We start from the raw sequence: 20974 nt of genomic DNA on the forward strand, positions 1-20974 counted from the left end.
TTCCCGTTACAAACTAGAACTGGCAGGGGAAAGACTCTCGTGGCATATAAAAAACTTAGATACTTCCCAATCACACCTAGACTGCAGAGGTTATTCAAGTCACCAAGGACTGCTGAGCACATGACATGGCACCAATCACTTCATGCGCTTGATGAAGTGATGGTGCATCCTTCTGACGGCGAAACATGAAAACACTTTAACAGTATTAATCCTCACTTTTCAGTTGAATCAAGGAACGTGCGTCTTGGGTTGTGTACAGACAGATTCAACTCATTCGGGTCATTTGCTGCTCCTTGTTCTTGTTGGCTGGTCATACTGACAGTTTAAAACTTGCCACCAGGAATGTGTATGAGGCCAAAGTTCATGTTTTTATCTATGTTCATACCAGGTCCGAGTAATTGACACGACCAAAAGATTGATGTCTTCTCCCAAGTGCAGGAGTGTCGAAGTAATAAATAACCCGGCAAGACCGGGGTCGAACCACAGGGAGGTTACTTGTATAAATTATAGATAACAATAAAACAAAAGTAACAATAACAACAACAACAACAACAATAATAATAACAGTGATAATAATAATAGTGAAGAAGAAGAGGAAGAAGTTGATGAGAACTTTGAGATGGAAGATTAACGTAAGGATTAAACAATGATAACAACAAATGTCAAGGTTAGAGGATCCACTAATGGTATTTCAAACAAGTATAGTATAAACCCTTATTATTCAATTGGAAACCACACACAAGGAGGTTCCAATCAGATTATAAATTATTAACATGATTACATTAGTTATCTTATTCGAATAATGCTAATACTTGTAAATGTTGTCAGGCATTCATGATTATAACTTATGTTAACAACAAATCAAGTTCCTTTCATAGCTCAGGTGTCGGTTATACCATACAGTATGGGCTATGAAAGTGCCAAGTATTTGTTGTACCAAATGTTATACAACATAAATCTAGATTAACCATTTAACAAGCAAAGTATTATAAGTGAACAAGATAGCAAATATAAAGCATGTTAGTATCCAACATTAAGGTCCATGTTAAGTTTATATTATACTTATTCTTACACCATTAGTGTACCCTTTTCACCTTGACATAATTAACTTAGCTAGACATAATGAAAGAAAGAAACATAAATAAACAAGGAAAGGAAATGAAAAGCATAAGCAAGAGATTAATATAAGCAAAACTTAAGCATTACAAAATATAAAGAGAGAGCAAGAGCATGATCTTGATCTGGAAACCAAGATGCCTAAATACATGGCAAATGCCTCCTTTTATAGGCCAAAATTCAGAACTATTGATTTGTTGACTAATTGATGAGTGGGTGGCCACATCTTGACTTGGTGACAATTCTTATCTTCTTGTCTGCCAAAAAGTCATTGATGACGTCATAATTTGAACAAACTTGAATCATGAAAGTCCTAGGAAATTGTCTCATCTTTCCAGGGTAAAAATTTGAGATCATTTTGAGTTCTAGAACTCGAGATATGGGCTGAACACTGAACAGTGTCTGGGCTGCAGGACAGATTCGGACTTCTTCTTTGTTGCTACAATTTGGACTTGAAAACAGCCTTGTTAAACCTTGGGCTCCACATGAAAGTTGTAGACCTATGTCTTATCTTTCCATCCATAGAAAATGGACCTAAATCCAAGATCTACAGCTCCAGATATGACCCAATTACCGAACTATGTTCCAGTTTGGACTGCACCAGCATCTCTTTGGCCATCTTTTTGTCCTTTCAATTTCAGTACTTCAACTCATCAATCAATTCTTTCATTTATGTGATAGGCCTGCATTTAAGATGAACATTTACCATAAATTAAAGGTATCTTATATAATTAGATATGTTATTATAAAACACGCTTTAGTTAAGGAGTTATTGATACTTCAAGTGCAAAATGATGATATAAAACCTTGATAAAAATGCACTTTTAAGTACTAATCACACCCCCCAACCAGCTTATTACTAGTCCCTAGTAATTAAAGCGTTAAAATAGAAAAAACAATTTGCAAAATCCACAAAGCAAGGCATTCATCATTCAACTTCCATTAATCTATCTAGATAAACAAACTCTCATTAAATTTTATATATCTGCTCAATACCTCTTAAACAAAATATTAATAAACCTTCCTTGTTATGTGCTCAATGTATGAAACATAGATGATGGGGCTTTTGTTGGAAGAAAACAATATTTTGTTCTAATGTTTAAGGTTAACTTCCTTGGGTTGGGATTATTTTATTTTATTTTACTTTACTCTTCTTTTTTTTTTAATATCTATACATATAACATAAAACACAATGCATCTTTAACCCATGTAACGAGCTTTCGGCTACTGACTCCCAGACCAGTTGATCTTAGGGCATTAGGTGTTGAGACACCCCTACGAGCTTAGTAACTCGGGTTGCAGATACTGATACGTAGATAGTGCAATGTTTGATTCCCTTAAGCTTTTCTCCTTAACCCATGTAACAAGCTTTGGGCCAATAGCTCCCAAGTCAGTTGACTTTAGGGTATTAGGTGTTAAAACACCCCTTCGGGCTTAATTGCTTAGGTTAGGGAGGCTACGAAATCAAACTTATCTACGTTTTTATTATCATCATTTTTTTTTCTTTTTTTTTTTTTTTTTGTTTTGTTTTGTTTTGTTTGTTTGTTTTTTTTTTTTTTTTGCAAATTATAGACTATCCCTATCCCTTAGTTGTTACCTTTAACAAAAGAACATAAATAATGTAATAATCCAATGTGCAACCCACAATCATATGTTAAAGTGTGTGTGTGAAAATGAAGGTTTACGAATACTTGTTAAATGTGTATATGAGCAGAATTAAGTGATAACAATGCGAGAGTTTGTAAACCTGAATATTTCAAGAAGTATTCTAATAGGCCTTGTTATGAATATTGCAAATAACCATTAGAAAATGTTTACTAGGATGCGTCTCAAGAGTCATTCCCCCTTACTCTACCATCCTAGTAATAACAGTTTTGCCCAATGGTTTTTAAAAACAAAAACAGTTAGTTGGTTAGTTTTTTTTTTTTTTTAATATCAACTACTATCCTCTCCCCCCAACCAAAATGAGACATTGTCCTCAATGTCATAAGATAGAAAGATAGAGTATAGAAGACATCACCTGAAACAACGAACACTGACAATCCTGAAACACACTTAAACAAATATAAGAGATAACAAAACAGAAAAAAATATTATGCTATTAATAAAACTGAAAGACATAAATTTTTACAAACTCAGACTCAAATCGTAGTTGTGATTGTGGCTCACATCTTCCCGTGGTTTTACGTCCAAGAACGGCTTAAACGCCCTCTATGGGTCAGGGATAGGCTTCCCATCTAGTTTTCTTAAAAACTGGCAAACAAGGTCTTTTATAGTCAGATTCCCAAGACTAAGTCGATCACGTTTTTTATGGAAATGGGGTCATAAGTCTTGAAATGCACAATGCACATCTCCACCAGGATATGTCTCAAAAGTCAATAGAAGATTATCTAAAGATTCCTTATGTTTTGAAATAAATCCTGACTTTTGACAATTTTCACAAGCTTTGCAGAATGCATGCGTGTCCTTGAACATGGTGGGCCAATAAAATCCATTTTGAAAGATTATCGCAATGGTCTTTTTTGACGAGAAATGACTCCCACATGCTTCAGAATGACAAAATTTAATGACATTACTTACCTCATTGTCAGGAATGCATCTTCGAAATATTTGATCAGGACAATATTCGAATAAGTAAGGGTCATCCCAATAAAATTTCTTCACTTCGTTCAAAAACTTACCTTTGTCTTCGGTACTCCAATGAGTTGGCAAGTCTCCTGAGGCAAGGAAATTGATATTTTTAGCAAACCAAGGCATTGAACTAAGAGAAAGTAAGGATTTGTCAGGAAAGTAATCATCGGTTGGTGTGATGTCAGATATCGAATCTGTTGTCGCTCTTGACAAAAGATTCGCATCAACATTTTCGGTGTCTTTTTCATCCGTGATTTCTTCCTGAGAATAAGTCATTTGCAAATCATCAAACTCAGTATTACTCAAAGTAGATTCAAATTGATCATAAACCAATTCTTCAATAAAATCTACTTCTTGTAAATCATTATCATCTCTAAGTTGTTTGCAAATGTTGAAAATATTCATCTCCAATGTCATGTTTCCAAAAGATAGCTTCATCAGTCCATTCCTACAATTAATCAATGCATTAGAAGTTGCAAGAAATGGACGCCCTAAAATAACAGGAAATTAATTACATGCTTCAACAGGTTGTGTGTCCAACACAATAAAATCCACAGGATAAATGAATTTATCAACTTGTACTAACACATCTTCAACTATTCCTCTAGGCACTTTTACAGATCTATCGGCAAGTAAAAGAGTTACAGAAGTTGGTTTTAACTCACCTAGATTGAGACTTTGAAAAACTGAATATGGAAGTAAATTCACACTAGCTCCAAGATCAAGTAATGCTCTTTCAATTTTATGTTCTCCAATAAAGCAAGAAATTGTAGGACAACCAGGGTCTTTATATTTCAATGCATTATTGTTCTGAAGAATGACACTTACTTGTTCGGCTAAAAAGGCTTTCTTTTTCACATTCAGTTTTCTCTTCACAGTGCACAGATCTTTCAAAAATTTAGCATAAGAAGGAACCTGTTTGATAGCATCCAGCAAAGGTATATTGATCCTTACCTGTTTGAAGGTTTCAAAGATTTCAGAGTTGTGATTGACTTTCCTTTGTTTGGTCATGGCATGAGGAAATGGAAGTGCTGGCGGAGAATCAGTCTTTTCTTTGAAATGATCAGATTCAACCTCTTCCTTACCCTCAGAGATTGACTCATCATCATTCTCACAAGGTTCAAGAATGGGTTTTTCAATAACCTTACCATTACGAAGAGTGATGACTGATTTGACCTGATCTATGTGTTGGCTTCCAGAACTACTTGCATTTACATTGTATTGCCCCTTTGGATTTTGTTGTGGTTGAGATGGAAACTTACCTTTCTCTTGGAAACTGAGAGCAGATGTGAACTTTGCAAGAGTATCTTTAAAATCTGTCATGCTTTGAGCAAGTTGAGTGTTAATTGCCTCTTGCTTTTCCATAAATGCATGCAATGTTTCCTCAAGATTTCTTCTAGGAGGTGGAGCATAAGGAGGTGCATATCCATGAGAATTTTGGAAATTATGATGTGCTTGAAACGATGGCTGTGAAGTTTGAGCATTATTGTTCTCACTCTTCCAACTGAAATTTGGATGATTTCTCCAACCAGGGTTATATGTTTGCGAATATGGGTTATGATTGGGCCTTTGAAAACTGTTTAATGCATGGGCTTGTTCATGGAGACATTCCTTAAAAGAAGGTAAGGTTGGACAGTCATTGGTTGAATGTTCGTTGGTTTCACAGATTTGACATGCAATGTCTTGAACAGATTTTAGTTGACCACTCTTTTTTAATTCTAGTGCCTCAACCTTTCTAGCTAAAGATGCAAACTTGGCTTGGAGGTCATGATCTTCCCTAAGGTTGTACATACCTCCACTAGATGTATGAGGTTGGGTTTTACTTGGTGCCTCATAAGTTCCTGTAGTGTCCCAATTTTGCGCATTTTCAGCTAGCAAGTCTAGGTATTCCATTGCTTCATTAGGGTCTTTATCCTCAAAAGTTCCATTGCACATCAATTCAACCATTTGCCTATCTCTAGGAGTTAACCCTTCATAAAAATGTGAAACTAATCTCCATATTTCAAAACCATGATGGGGGAAAGTATTAAGTAAGTCTCGATACCTATCCCAACATTGATAAAATGTTTCTCCTGGTTTTTGAGAGAAAGTAATGATTTGCCTTTTGAAAGAGTTTGTTCTGTGGGATGGAAAAAACTTCTTTAAAAATTGTTGTTGCATTTCATCCCAAGCACGAATGGATCCAGGTCTCAAATTTTGTAGCCATATTTTAGCTTTATCTTTTAATGAAAAAGGAAAAAGCTTCAATCTAATGGTGTTCATGCTACAATTTGAGTCATTATACGTGTTGCAAACCTCCTCAAATTCCCTTAAATGCAAGTATGGATTTTCTAAATCTAAGCCATGAAAAGATGGTAAAAGTTGAATAATGCCTGTCTTAAAATTAAAATGAGATGCATCAGGAGGAAAAACTATGCATGAGGGTGCACTTGTTCTTGTGGGATTCATGTGGTCTCTAAGAGTTCTAACCCGAATATTCTCATTATTCTCATTATGATGAGGATACCCTACAAAGTCTACCACTTAATGTACGTGACCACACTCTCATGCACGTGTAAGAAGAGAATAAAAGAAAGAAGAAAATAAAAGAAAGAGAAACAAAACAAAAGAAACAAAGTTAGATACAAGAAAAGAGAAAAGAGAAAAGAGAAAAGAGAAAATAGAATAAATACTATAATTTGTACAATAATTTACCTCCCCGGCAACGGCGCCAAAAACTTGACACGACCAAAAGATTGATGTCTTCTCCCAAGTGCAGGAGTGTCGAAGTAATAAATAACCCGGCAAGACCGGGGTCGAACCACAGGGAGGTTACTTGTATAAATTATAGATAACAATAAAACAAAAGTAACAATAACAACAACAACAACAACAATAATAATAACAGTGATAATAATAATAGTGAAGAAGAAGAGGAAGAAGTTGATGAGAACTTTGAGATGGAAGATTAACGTAAGGATTAAACAATGATAACAACAAATGTCAAGGTTAGAGGATCCACTAATGGTATTTCAAACAAGTATAGTATAAACCCTTATTATTCAATTGGAAACCACACACAAGGAGGTTCCAATCAGATTATAAATTATTAACATGATTACATTAGTTATCTTATTCGAATAATGCTAATACTTGTAAATGTTGTCAGGCATTCATGATTATAACTTATGTTAACAACAAATCAAGTTCCTTTCATAGCTCAGGTGTCGGTTATACCATACAGTATGGGCTATGAAAGTGCCAAGTATTTGTTGTACCAAATGTTATACAACATAAATCTAGATTAACCATTTAACAAGCAAAGTATTATAAGTGAACAAGATAGCAAATATAAAGCATGTTAGTATCCAACATTAAGGTCCATGTTAAGTTTATATTATACTTATTCTTACACCATTAGTGTACCCTTTTCACCTTGACATAATTAACTTAGCTAGACATAATGAAAGAAAGAAACATAAATAAACAAGGAAAGGAAATGAAAAGCATAAGCAAGAGATTAATATAAGCAAAACTTAAGCATTACAAAATATAAAGAGAGAGCAAGAGCATGATCTTGATCTGGAAACCAAGATGCCTAAATACATGGCAAATGCCTCCTTTTATAGGCCAAAATTCAGAACTATTGATTTGTTGACTAATTGATGAGTGGGTGGCCACATCTTGACTTGGTGACAATTCTTATCTTCTTGTCTGCCAAAAACATCATTGATGACGTCATAATTTGAACAAACTTGAATCATGAAAGTTCTAGGAAATTGTCTCATCTTTCCAGGGTAACAATTTGAGATCATTTGGAGTTCTAGAACTCGAGATATGGGCTGAACACTGAACAGTGTCTGGGCTGCAGGACAGATTCGGACTTCTTCTTTGTTGCTACAAGTTGGACTTGAAAACGGCCTTGTTAGACCTTGGGCTCCACATAAAAGTTGTAGGCCTATGTCTTATCTTTCCATCCATAGAAAATGGACCTTAATCCAAGATCTACAGCTCCAGATATGACCCAATTACCGAACTATGTTCCAGTTTGGACTGCACCAGCATCTCTTTGGCCATCTTTTTGTCCTTTCAATTTCAGTACTTCAACTCATCAATCAATTCTTTCATTTATGTGATAGGCCTGCATTTAAGATGAACATTTACCATAAATTAAAGGTATCTTATATAATTAGATATGTTATTATAAAACACGCTTTAGTTAAGGAGTTATTGATACTTCAAGTGCAAAATGATGATATAAAACCTTGATAAAAATGTACTTTTAAGTACTAATCAGTAATCCGGGTCAGAATATAGATGTTTGTCTTCAACCATTGATTGATGAGTTAACATAGTTGTGGTCCTTCGGAGCTTTGACTTATGATATCTTGAGAAAACATAATTTTGTTATGAGAGCGGCTTTGATATGGACTATCAATGATTTTCTAGCTTATGGAATGGTTTCTGGTTGGAGCACGCATGGAAAATTAGCATGTCCATACTGTATGGAGAACAACAAGGCATTCACACTAACAAACGGGGGTAACGCTTCTTCTTTTTACTGTCACCGTCGTTTCTTGCCACCGAATCACGGGTAAGGAAAGAACAGAAAGGATTTCTTTGTTGGAAGAGTTGAAAAGGATGTCGCACCCCGCGTCTTTCTGGTGAAGAATTGCATAATGTTGTGTCAGAGTACGGTGACATTGTGTTTGGTCTCCAATCAGGTTGTCGAACCCTCACGGCGGAGCGCGGTGACCCTCGATTGATTTTGGGTTATTTGTTTTGTGTAAAGGAGTGGCCACCTAGTATTTTGGTCACTAGGAACCCTAACTAGCCTTTCAGAGATTCTAAAGCAAGGGACTAGTTGCGTAAAGGGAAGGTATTAGCATCCCTAGTACGCCTTACCTAAGGTAAGCTGATTGGTGTTTGGTTTGCTTTATAATTGTTATTGTGTTAGTGTTTTCTAATCCCATCAGTTTTCCTAAGTTTGATTCAAACTAAATTTATTAAGATAGAAATCCAAGGAGAGTCCATGTGCTTTGAAAGCTCATTTTTTTTCTTAGTATTTCAAGAGTTTATGACTCGTAAATCGCAAGGAGGAGGAACAAAAATTTAGAAATCTAGGGCGCTTTAAAAAAAACCTATTTTTTTCTTAGTGTTTTATACTATCACGGCTCGTAAACCATGGAGTAAAAAAATTGAAATGTCCTTGATTATAATCAAGGCTTCTTTCAAGGATGTGTGCAGATTCATTATTCCTAGAAAATTATTTTGGATATTTACCACTCAGGGTTTCTTTATCCAAATATTAATAGTGAATAATAACAAATTATTCCCAATAATATTTTGGATATTCATCCTTCAAGGATTTCTTTATCCAAACATTAGCGGTGAATAATAAATGAATTCCTTCCCAAAATAAGATTTTTATATTTTTTGAAATATTGGCCAATACCCTTTAGAGTTTTACAAACATGTAAAATCCAGAAATGCAAGAAAAACAATTTTTTTTTGTGTGTTTAAGAAATCCAAGTGAAAACACATTTTCAAAAACTTCTAATATTTTTTGTATAAAAAAAAGAGCGCTCAAAACATGTTAGGGTATTGGTCGTATGCAGCACACAAGAAAACATTTATTTTATATTTTTTGTCAAAATGCAAACATCACAATTAGACGTAAACACTAAAATGGAAAGTAGCAAGCCATCATTCATATTATAAGAACTATAAGAAGCTTGAAACAATTCGTAAAAAAAATCATTCAAAGCCAAATCAACTTAAAATTCTGTAACTGGAAAGGACTAAACCCGTATGCATGAGGGAGCCAAAGTTCTGAAACTGAAATTTTGAAATCAAAATCCTACTACATGTGTCCATGACTCATGACCTATTTTCTTTAACCAATCCAAGAGAAATTGTCATACTAGTTTCATACAAAAAGGAAGAGCTTGGGACGACATGCTTTTATAACACATATATATCACGGACTAAAACCAAAGCAAACATGGCCGGCTATTTCAATCAAAGAGCATGGAGGAACACGAATAGAAAAGGGAGCTGATGATGAAGAAACAACAGCCCCCTCCCACGGTTCCTTAATTATGAACCAGTGAAAGAAGGAAAAAAAAGAAAAAAAACTCTTAGCATAATCACCCATCTAAAACTCAAAGCCACGATAGGAACAATAAAAGGCAAGCGTTCATTGTATAGTCTAAAATTGAAAATGAATGTGCAAAGCAAAGACAAAACAGGTTTTTAAAACATGAACACAACAGATTTAAAGGCAGCAAGGGAGGAGAAAGTTAAGACTTACCTGCAGGTCTCACTGTTTTTTTTTCTACAGAAGATGAAATAAAACCAAGCGAACATTGCTGTCAAGGTTTAGCAGCAAAGCTCCCTCTCCATCTTGTCTTTTTTTCTCTCCTCTTTCCTCACCATAACACCAGAATGCAAGAAAGAAACTCCCTTTATTTACTGGGTTTTTTTTACTCTGCCTCTCTTGCGTTTTTCTTATCTTTCACTTTGCTGTTTTTTTCTCCTCCTTTCTCTCCAGTTATTCTCTTCTTTTTTTGCTCTTTCTTTCTTCCCCTGTTAGGTCATTAGAAGGGCTTATATATAGTCTAGACATATCTCTATTTAGGAAAGATTCAATGCATTAATTCTAGGATGCAAATCCCTACTAATTTGCAGTAAAAAAACACAAAAAGGAAACTTAAATATTCTTATTCTGATGTCTGATTTCTTTCCAGTTTAGAGGATGGTGTGTCTTCTTTCTTTCCTTTTATAGGGCCAGCTGCTCCCTTTAAAATAAAGCAATAAAAACATGGTTACAGCTCCAAAAATCAGGCGTGATGATAAAGGAAAACAGCAGGAATTTGCAAAGAAAAAAGGAAAGAAATCAGATGGGTAAGGGTGCATGCTGCAAAGTCTTATTTTCCTTATTCGGTGTGGTAAAAATTCTCTCATTTATGATGATCCAGCCCCCTATCTAGCTTTCAATATCCTTCTTCAATTCAATCCCTCATTTTAGCACTTTTCAATTCAGTCATTGGTCCAAAAAAATCCTTCGAATCAGGCCTGCAAACTTGGGCTAAACCCTTCTCGCGGCAAGATTCTCTACTTTCACATTAGATATTCAAATGGGAATACCTTAAGCTTTTGATATCGAAATCATGCGATTTAAAAGCCTAAATTCATCTACACGTCTAGGACTACAACTTTGATGAAGGATTCGAAGTGAGATAAAATCGTTTTAGAGAATAGAATCTAGAAGTAATCTGGTTGGTCAAAAAGGGTCTCTTGATCTAATTCAGAAACTGATAATGTCGAGCATCCTGATATGACTGGGAATATGACCTAAGAATAACAACTAACAAAAATTGTGATGGAAGCAAAGTCTTTAGTGCAAAACTCGGGTCAAAATCCTTCTCGCGGTAGAAATCTCTACTTTCACGTTAGATATTCAAATAGAAATATCTTGAGCTTTTGATATCGAAATCAAGCAATCCAAAAGCCCAAATTCATCTAAACTTCTAGAGCTACAACTTTCATGAAGGATAAAAAAATGAGATTGACACGACCAAAAGATTGATATCTTTTCTCAAGTGTAGGAGTGTCGAAGTAATAAATAACCCGGCAAGACCGGGGTCGAACCACAGGGAGGTTAATTGTATAAATTATAAACAACAATAATACAACAACCATAGTAACAACAATGACAATAATAATAATAATAATAATAATAATAATAATAGTAGTAGTAGTAGTAGTAGTAGTAGTAATAGTAATAATACCAATAATACTATTAATAATGATAATAATAAAGATGATGAAGAAGAAGTTGATGAGAACTTTGAGATGGAAGATTAACGTAAGGATTAAACAATGATAACAACAAATGTCAAGGTTAGAGGATCCACTAATGGTATTTCAAACAAGTATAGTATAAACTCTTATTATTCAATTAGAAACCACACACAAGGAGGTTCCAATCAGATTATAAATTGTTAACATGATTACATTAGTTATCTTATTCGAATAATGCTAATACTTGTAAATGTTGTCAAGCATTCATGATTATAACTTATGTTAACAACAAATCAAGTTCTTTTCATAGCTTAGGTGTCGGTTATACCATACAGTATGGGCTATGAAAGTGCCAAGTATTTGTTGTACCAAGTGTTATACAACATAAATCTAGATTAACCATTTAACAAGCAAAGTATTAAAAGTGAACAAGATAACAAATACAAAGCATGTTAGTATCCAACATTAAGGTCCATGTTAAGTTTATATTATACTTATTCTTACACTATTAGTGTACCCTTTTCACGTTGACATAATTAACTTAGCTACACATAATGAAAGAAAAAAACATAAACAAACAAGATAAGAACATAAATGAGAAAGAAGTTAACTAAGTAAAGAAAAGGAAATGAAAGGCATAAACTAGATATTAATCAAAGCAAAACTTAAACATTACAAAAATACAAAGAGAGAAAACAAGAGCATGATCTTGATCTGAACACCAAGATGCCTAAATACATGGCAAATGCCTCCTTTTATAGGCCAAAATTCAGAACTATTGATTTATTGACTAATTGATGAATGGGTGGCCACATATTGACTTGGTGACAATTCTTATCTTTTTGTCTGCCAAAAACATCATTGATAACATCATAATTTGAACAGACTTCAATCATTAAAGTTCTAGGAAATTATCTCATCTTTCCAGGGTAACAATTTGAGATCATTTGGACTTCTAGAACTCAAGATATGGGCTGAACACTAAACAATGTTTGGGCTGCAGGACATATTCAGACTTCTTCTTTATTGCTACAATTTGGACTTGAAAACGGCCTTGTTAAATCTTGCACTGCCCATGAAAGTTGTAGGCTTATGTCTTACCTTTCCATCCATATAAAGTAGACCTAAATCTGAGATCTACAGCTCCAGTTATGACCCGATTACTAAACAATGTTCTAGTTTAGACTGCACCAACATCTCTTTTCTAAATTTGGTCATCTCTTTATCCTTTCAATTTCAGTACTTCAACTCATTAATCAATTATTTCATTTATGTGATAGGCCTGCATTTAAGATGAACATTTACCATAAATTAAAGGTATCTTATGTTATTAGATATGTTATTATAAAAGATGCTTTAGTTGAGTTATTGATACTTCAAGTGCAAAATGATGATATAAAACCTTGATCAAAATGCACTTTTAAGTACTAATCACACCCCCCAACCAGCTTACTACTAGTCCCTAATAATCAAAGCGTTAAAATAGAAAAACAATTTGCAAATTTCACAAAGCAAGGCATTCATCATTCAATCTATCTAGAGAAACAAACTCATTAAATTTTATAAATTTGCTCAATATCTCTTAAACAAAATATTAATAAATCTTCCTTGTTATGTGCTCAATGTATGAAAACATAGATGATGGGGCTTTTATTGGAAGAAAACAATATTTAATTCTAATGTTTAAGGTTACCTTCCTTAAGTTGGGATTATTATTATTATTTTTCTTTTTTTTTTCTCTTTTGTTTTTTTTAATATATATATATAACTTAAAACACAATGCATCTTTAACCCATGTAATGAGCTTTCGGCTAATGACTCCCAGACCAGTTGATCTTAGGGCATTAGGTGTTGAGACACCCCTACGAGCTTAGTAACTCGGTTTGCAGATACTGATATGTAGATAGTGCAATGTTTGATTCCCTTAAGCTTTTCTCCTTAACCCATGTAACAAGCTTTGGGCCAATAACTCCCAAGTCAGTTGACTTTAGGGTATTAGGTGTTAAAACACCCCTTCGGGCTTAATTGCTGAGGTTAGGGAGGCTACGAAATCAAACTTATCTACGTTTTTATTATCATCATTTTCTTTTTGTTTTTGTTTTTTTTTGTAAATTATAGGCTATCCCTATCCCTTAGTTGTTACCTTTAACAAAAGAACATAAATAATGTAATAATCCAATATGCAACCCACAATCATATGTTAAAGTGTGTGTGTGAAAATGAAGGTTTAAGAATATTTGTTAAATGAGTATATGAGTAGAATCAAGTGATAACAATGCGAGAGTTTGTAAACCTAAATATTTCAAGAAGTATTCTAACAGGCCTTGTTATGAATCTTGCAAATAACCATTGGAAAATGTTTACTAAGATGCGTCTCAAGAGTCACTAAAATTCCTCTTTACTCTGCCATCCTAATAACAGTTTTGTCAAATGGTTTTAATAATAGCAAAAACAGTTAGTAAGTTAGTTTTTTTTTTTAATGTCAACTACTACCCTCTCCCCCCAACCAGAACAAGACATTGTTCTCAATTTCATAAGATAGAAAGATAGAGTATAGAAGACATCACCTGAAACAACAAACACTGACAAACCTGAAACACACTTAAACAAGTATAAGAAATAACAAAACAAAATAATATGCTAATAATAAAATCAAAAGACACGAGGATTCACAAACGAAGGCTCAAAACCAATCTAAGCTTTTTACGGCTTTCCTTAGTTGACCAATTTATACGACTCATGGAAGGATCAATTACAGGGGTGAAAGATTGTAGCTGGTCGATCAGTTATTCAACAGTAGCAGCAGAGATTATGATTTGTCGTGCCGAAGATGTTAGAAATTTCTGTTCCACAGCTTGATCAAGAAAAGACAACAAATTATCATAAAAACCATTAACATTGAGCAAACCTATAGGTTTATGGTGAATGTGAAGTTGGGCCTAAGAGGAAATATGAAAGATCTCTTCCAATGTGCCCAGACCATCTGGTAAGGCAATGAAGGCGTTAGCATGGTTAAACATTGCATTCATTCGATCAAACATTGTAGAGACCTGTAGTTCCTCTCCAATTATTTTTCCAATGATGTCCCCTTTTGCTAAAGCCTTAGGGACGACCCCCAAAACTTGACTTCATTGCCTTTCAATGTCAGTTTGTTTAGGTTTTAGTTTTTTTGTTATACTTATAACATAATTTATAAACAACTAATTAATATTTTATTAATTTTATTTAATTTCAAGTTCACAAACATTAAGGCTGCCCGGACAATAACATTGGCGTTTAAATCATCGATGGAGATTCCATTGTTTCAATGGAGTCAAGTTTCCAGACATGCTGAGTGGAGACCTAATATCGATGCATGGTTTCGACAATTTTAGGTAGGTGTTAACTTTTAATTTCCAGCTTATTTTTAATAAATTATTTTTATAATTTTATTTCTTGTACTACTTTTATTTAAATGAATTATTTATATACACATCATAAATGTGAGTGGGATAGCGCAGACAACAATGTTGTGAAGAGGGTATGAGGGTATGGGAGAATCACGCAACAACTAAGTAACATCAAAAATAATATTTATTTTTGTTATATAATTTTATGTTCTAAATCCTAATTTCTTACTATGGAAGTAGGTTGCGTGATTTTTGGTACGATACACACAAAAAAAAGGCAAAGATATGCGAGGGATAATGGTCTTGAAGGATGGAATGAGGTGGCGGTTTGGCAAGAATTCAAACTGCCATTCATCTCGAGGGATATATGGATGACATATATTGAGCACGTGACATCTAAGCAGTTCACACGACGCTCACATTCCGATGCCAACAACCGGAACCGGCAAATTCATGGTTCGGTGACCACGCATACCGGCGGCTCCGTCCCGTTCAGTGCACAAGTGAAGTGGATGGTAAGATTAATTTAAATGAAATATATCGTTAATTAATTTGTTGTTGCTTATAAATATATTTAACTTGCAACCTTTTTTTTCCTTACAGGCTACGTCTCTTGGACGTGAGCCGAGCCTAATGGAGCTGTTTGTAGAGACACATGTGCGGAGTCAAAACCGTCAAAAGGGGGTGCAACAGTTCGTTGACAACCGCGCTCAACACTTTGGTATGTTCGTTCAACCATTTTATTTTATAAGTTATTATTTTTATTAAATTGAATATGATGATTTCTTTTCTTATTTTCAGGAGACCTATAATAGCCAGTTGAGGGAGAGATATGGGGACGATCCTTCAATCCATCCGGAGTTCGATCCAGTTTTTGTGGATGGAGATAGGATCGTCTGGTGGACCCGATAAAAATCGGGTCTACGGGCTATCCAACACTACGACCAAAAACTTGCGGTCGACCCGTAGTATCTCAACCGTTGGGAGCTCTCCAATAGTATCGAGCACCCAGTCTGAGGAGTTTATGGCCTTAAAACAACAATATGAACGACTTTTGATGAATTATGATCAGCTCCATCAAATGGTCATGGAGATTAGATCAAGGATAGATGATGATACATGTGCAACCCCTTTTTAGCTGTACGGTCCCGGGAACTACTAGCTCCCTTCTCCTCCTCCTCCTCCCGCTCCGCTGTTATTCTAGTTTAATTTTGTTTTTCAAACACATTAAATTTGTAATGAATATTTGGATGAATATTATTTAACATTATTTTTATATTTTTAATGTTTAGTACAATTTTATTTGGTTAATTAGTTTTTTTTGCTATTAATAAATAATTGTTTTTTTAATATTTTAAATCAATATCGATGGCTTTACAAATGGAACCAGACCGTCGGTATTTTATCGAGAGTTGCAAAAAAATTACCATCCATGCCACAATCACCGAAGGATATATTCTGTCGGTGTTTACAGTTACTATTACCAACAAAATATTCTGTCGGTATTTTACAAAGAGTTCTAAGATATTTACCGCCCATGCCATAATCACCGATGGGATTTTCATCGGTGATTACCATTGAAAATACAGACGGAATTATACCATTGGTAAAGTTCTCGCGGGAACTTTTTTTTGGCATGCTTCGCCGTTTTTGAGACCGTCGGTGGTTTTTTTTTTATTTCCAACAGAATCAGCAACGGAACATGGAATTACTGACGATCAGTATTCCAACAGACGAATTTTGTCGATGAGGTTGTCGGTAAAAATGTTGCCGAAGGATTGCGTGCCTTACACCGACGGAATTAATCCATTAGTAAAATTGTTTAATGGTGTAGTGAAAATAATAATAATAAAATAATTTAAAAAAGCAATGAAAAAATATGAGTCAACTCAGGTTAATCTGTAAACCCCGTGACCATGAAAATCATGAAATCCTCGACATAAAATCATGCAATATCTAATTTGGTTGAACTCTTTTTGAAGGTATGGTTTGAAATTTTGGAAAATCCAAGTATTGAAGGGCTAATGGCTGTCCCTATTGACATAAAAGAGGATTGTAAAACTTCCTTGAGAGATTATCTACTCACCAGGGAGTTCTCATCCCCTGGAAAGAAATGAGATCATTCATTTAACTAGGCGAGAGCAATTAAGTATTGTTTAGTGGATAGGGTCTTATATAGATGATTTTTCCCAGCTCTCTTATTCAAGTGCTTATCTTTTGGAGAAAGCTCTTATGTTTTGAGGGAATGCATAAAGGAATCTATGGTTTACACACTAGCTCTAGAGCTCTTGTCACTCAGATCACCAGGATAGGATTTTACTAGCCAACAATCCTGAGCGATACGGTCATCTTGGTGAAAAGATGTAATCAATATCAAATGTTTCTATTAGTCTCGAGACAATCCTATACAGAATTGACAACCTTATCTTCTCCATGTCCTTTTACCGAATGGGGAATGAACATATTGGGTTCTTTCCAAAGGCTGCAAGGAACATACAATTCATTATGGTGGTTATGGATTACATCATCAAATGGGTGGAGGCAAAAACTTTGACAAATATCACCACTAACAAGATCATCTCTTTTTTTATGGAAGAACATCACTTGTAGATTTGGAATTCCAAAAATCTTGATCACTAATAATAGTATCTAGTTTGTTAGTCACAAGATGAAGGAGAAATGTCAAAGGCTTCACATCAACCATCAATTCTTTTTAATGTATCACCCATAGAAAAATGACTAGGTTGAACTCACCAGCATATTCCTACTTAATGGACTCAATAAAAAGATAATAGACACCAAGTTAGAATGGGCAGACCTGCTCAATGAGATTTTATAGGTCTATAAGACCACCCAAAAGACATCTACTGGATCACTTATGGAACTTAGGCTATGATCCCAACTGAGATTGGGTGCCTAAATCATCGAGTAGTCCATTATACATTAGAAGGTAATCAACATGGCCTTAAGGCCAAATTAGATTTCTTAGAAAAATCTTGTTTGACCATAACAACTAGAAATGAAGCGTATCCGTGCTGAATTGTCCAATACCATAATAAAAAGTTTAAATTTAGAGACTTGCTGCTAAGAAAGTTGAAGGCTATTGGCAATAGAGAAAGTAAGGGCAAACTGGCCCCTAAATGGGATGGTCATTACAAAGTCATGAGGATAGTTAAGGCAAATACTTCTCATTTACAAGATATAGAAGGGAAGAGTCTCTCTCATGCTGACACTCTGATCATTTGAAAATATATCATAGTCAATGACTAAGAATGTAAGTTTCTCATATATAAATTAACTTATTCATAGATAATGTTTCCATTTATTCAAGTGATGCCTAACGACCTCTCATTAACCATCCAATGATAGGATTGACTCGATCTCCTTAATGTAATTGCACAAATCATTTTGGAAGGGATTGACATGGTCTCCCCAATATGATTGCACAACTCATATTGGAAGGGATTGATCAAGGATCTCCTTGGAGTGATTGCACAACTCTTTAAAGAAGGGACTGCCTCAATCTCTCTAGGGAAATAACCACATAACTATTCAAAGGATTGACTTGGTCTTCCTAGTGCAATAACACCAATCTCCATGTAATGACTAGGGGCATCTTACCAATTCGTTGGGGATTCATTTAGATAAGCAGATTAAATGAGCAAGAACTTTTGGATAAGGATATACTTGCAACCTAGATTTCCTCTCAGTTCCAAGTAGGGAGAGAATCCTACTAAGGTTAGGCAAAGTTCAAATATTGCCAAAATTAGAAAAAAAAAATTTAAGTATAGGTGTTAAACCCATACAAACTACCTAGAGGATTTCCTTATAAATATTTTTAAGCATAGGCATTAGTCCCATATAAAATCTTGTATATTTTTCTAAGTATAGGCGTTGGACCCATATAATATACCCAGAGGATTTCTTCCTAAATATTTTTCTAAGCATAAGCTTTAGACCTATACATACTTTTAAATATTTTCTAAGTATGAGCGTTGGATCCAGATACTATATAATATTTCTCGAAGTAAATATGGAAGTGAATGAAAACAATTTGATAAAACATCAAAATTTATAAAAATCTAAGATATATTAAAGAAAGTTAAACCCCACAGGACTAGGATTGTTTACAAGCATAAGGGAAGTTAAGGGGGTTAAAGATTAGATATCCAGGCCAGGCTCCTCAGTAAGGTATTCTTCATATTAGATAGTTATAGCCCTAGGAGGGAACACATCTACAAAATTAGGTGTCAGGACTTGATAGAAGAAAATATTGAAGTCCATCTGTATTGTTCTCGACTGATTGAAGAAGTATATGTTGGACATAACAATGAAGATCTTGTCCTTAACTGTCTTAGTTAAGGTTGCAGACCCTTTAAAAAACTCTTAAAACTCCACAGAAGAGTTCCTCAAAGCCTTCATCCGTGCACAAGAGTTTTGAGTTTCTTCCTTCGCAATATATAGATTAGCTCTCAGACCATCTTGGGTGGCCTTTGCCTCAAGGATCCCCTATTTCATGGTGTCTACTTCATTATAAGTTGTCTAAAGCTATTTTTCAGTAGAGCCTAGTTGAAGAAAAAAAAAGCCTTACATGTTATCCTTCAGCGAGGTATAGGATACCTTAAGGTTCTTCATTTCAACCTCCATCATAGCCTTGTCCTCCTTTAGCCATTGAATAGCAGTGTAGTCTGCCTTATGCTTAGCAAAGACCTCTATCCCCTAACTTCTCTCAATAATCTATCACCTTTTTGAATGAGTGCACATCATGAAAGTTTATAAAAAAAGATTGTTAGAAAAAATGGTCACAAAACTAAACCAAAAAGGTTATACAAAAAAAGTTTCTTATATTAAAGGTCATTTGTCTTGTAAGGCTAGATGATGGTTATAGCTCTCATAAGACATCATCAAGATGTCTAAAGGAATGGTGAGAACCCTTTCTAACTGCTTCACCACCTCTAAGTTAGTCTTCTCAAGACTAGACCTTCCACCAACGACAGCCTTCCATGGCTTGCCTTTCCTTTTTGTTAGGGTGGGAAAGTGAAAGGGGCTCGACCAAGGACGAGACCAGCAAAAACATCCTCAAACCTTTATTCAACTTCCTGAGAAAAACCTTGGGCAGAGGTCCTAGTAGTTATAGCCTCTACAGCTACAATTAGGGGTGGACGCAGAGGGATCGTCATCATAGAAGAAGCCTCTATAGTTAAGGCTAGAATACCAGTCTCCATAGAAGTAAAAATCCTCTTTCCTTTAAAGCGAGCAACAATACTCATAATTACTTTAAGGGGGTCAATTTTGCTTAACCTCCAACCAGGAGAGTACGACTTCCTTCAACTTATATTTCTATAGGAGTGGTGGCTCCTGCCATTATTTTTTCAGGAACATAGTCCTTAAGAATAGTGAGCTCGTCTATATTGATAGGGGTCATGCTCCATCTCTTCTCTATTCATGGCTCCACTCAGGTCAATAGACAAGATCACCTTCTTGATGAAGACAAGTTCTTCTCTGCAGACCTTGCTGAAGTCTCTCCATCTTCTTCAACTGTTAATCTTGGAGGAAAAAAAAGGTTAGAAATGAACTTAAACGTCCAAAAAAAAAAACAAATAATAAAGAGGTTTCATAAAGTTGCAAAAATAACTTGTAAAAAGCAAAAAATCAAACTATGAACACAAATCTTTCCACACCCTAATATATTTTTTTATTAGATAAAACCCAAAAACAACCACCATCAAATACTTCTTATCAAATGAAATATTTTTTAAACTAAATTTGATTACCATTGTAATATACATAATCTTCTTGTCTTGCATAGAATTATCATAGTTTCAATATCAATATCATCAAATTAAATTAGAGAGGGATTGTTTTTTTTTTAAAAAAGAAAAGTTAGGTCTCTCTCTCTCTCTCTCTACAAGAGAGCTATAATTAATCTTTCCCTTTATTTTGTCTTATAGCTAACAATATTATGCTTCTAAAACCTCATACTTAATTATAATGTTATATTGTCTTTCAACTGAGCTTCTTAACTATAAATTCTATTTTTTTTTTATAATGTT

This window comes from Populus nigra, chromosome 1 (genome assembly GCF_951802175.1).
Source record: "Populus nigra chromosome 1, ddPopNigr1.1, whole genome shotgun sequence".
NCBI lineage: Eukaryota > Viridiplantae > Streptophyta > Magnoliopsida > Malpighiales > Salicaceae > Populus > Populus nigra.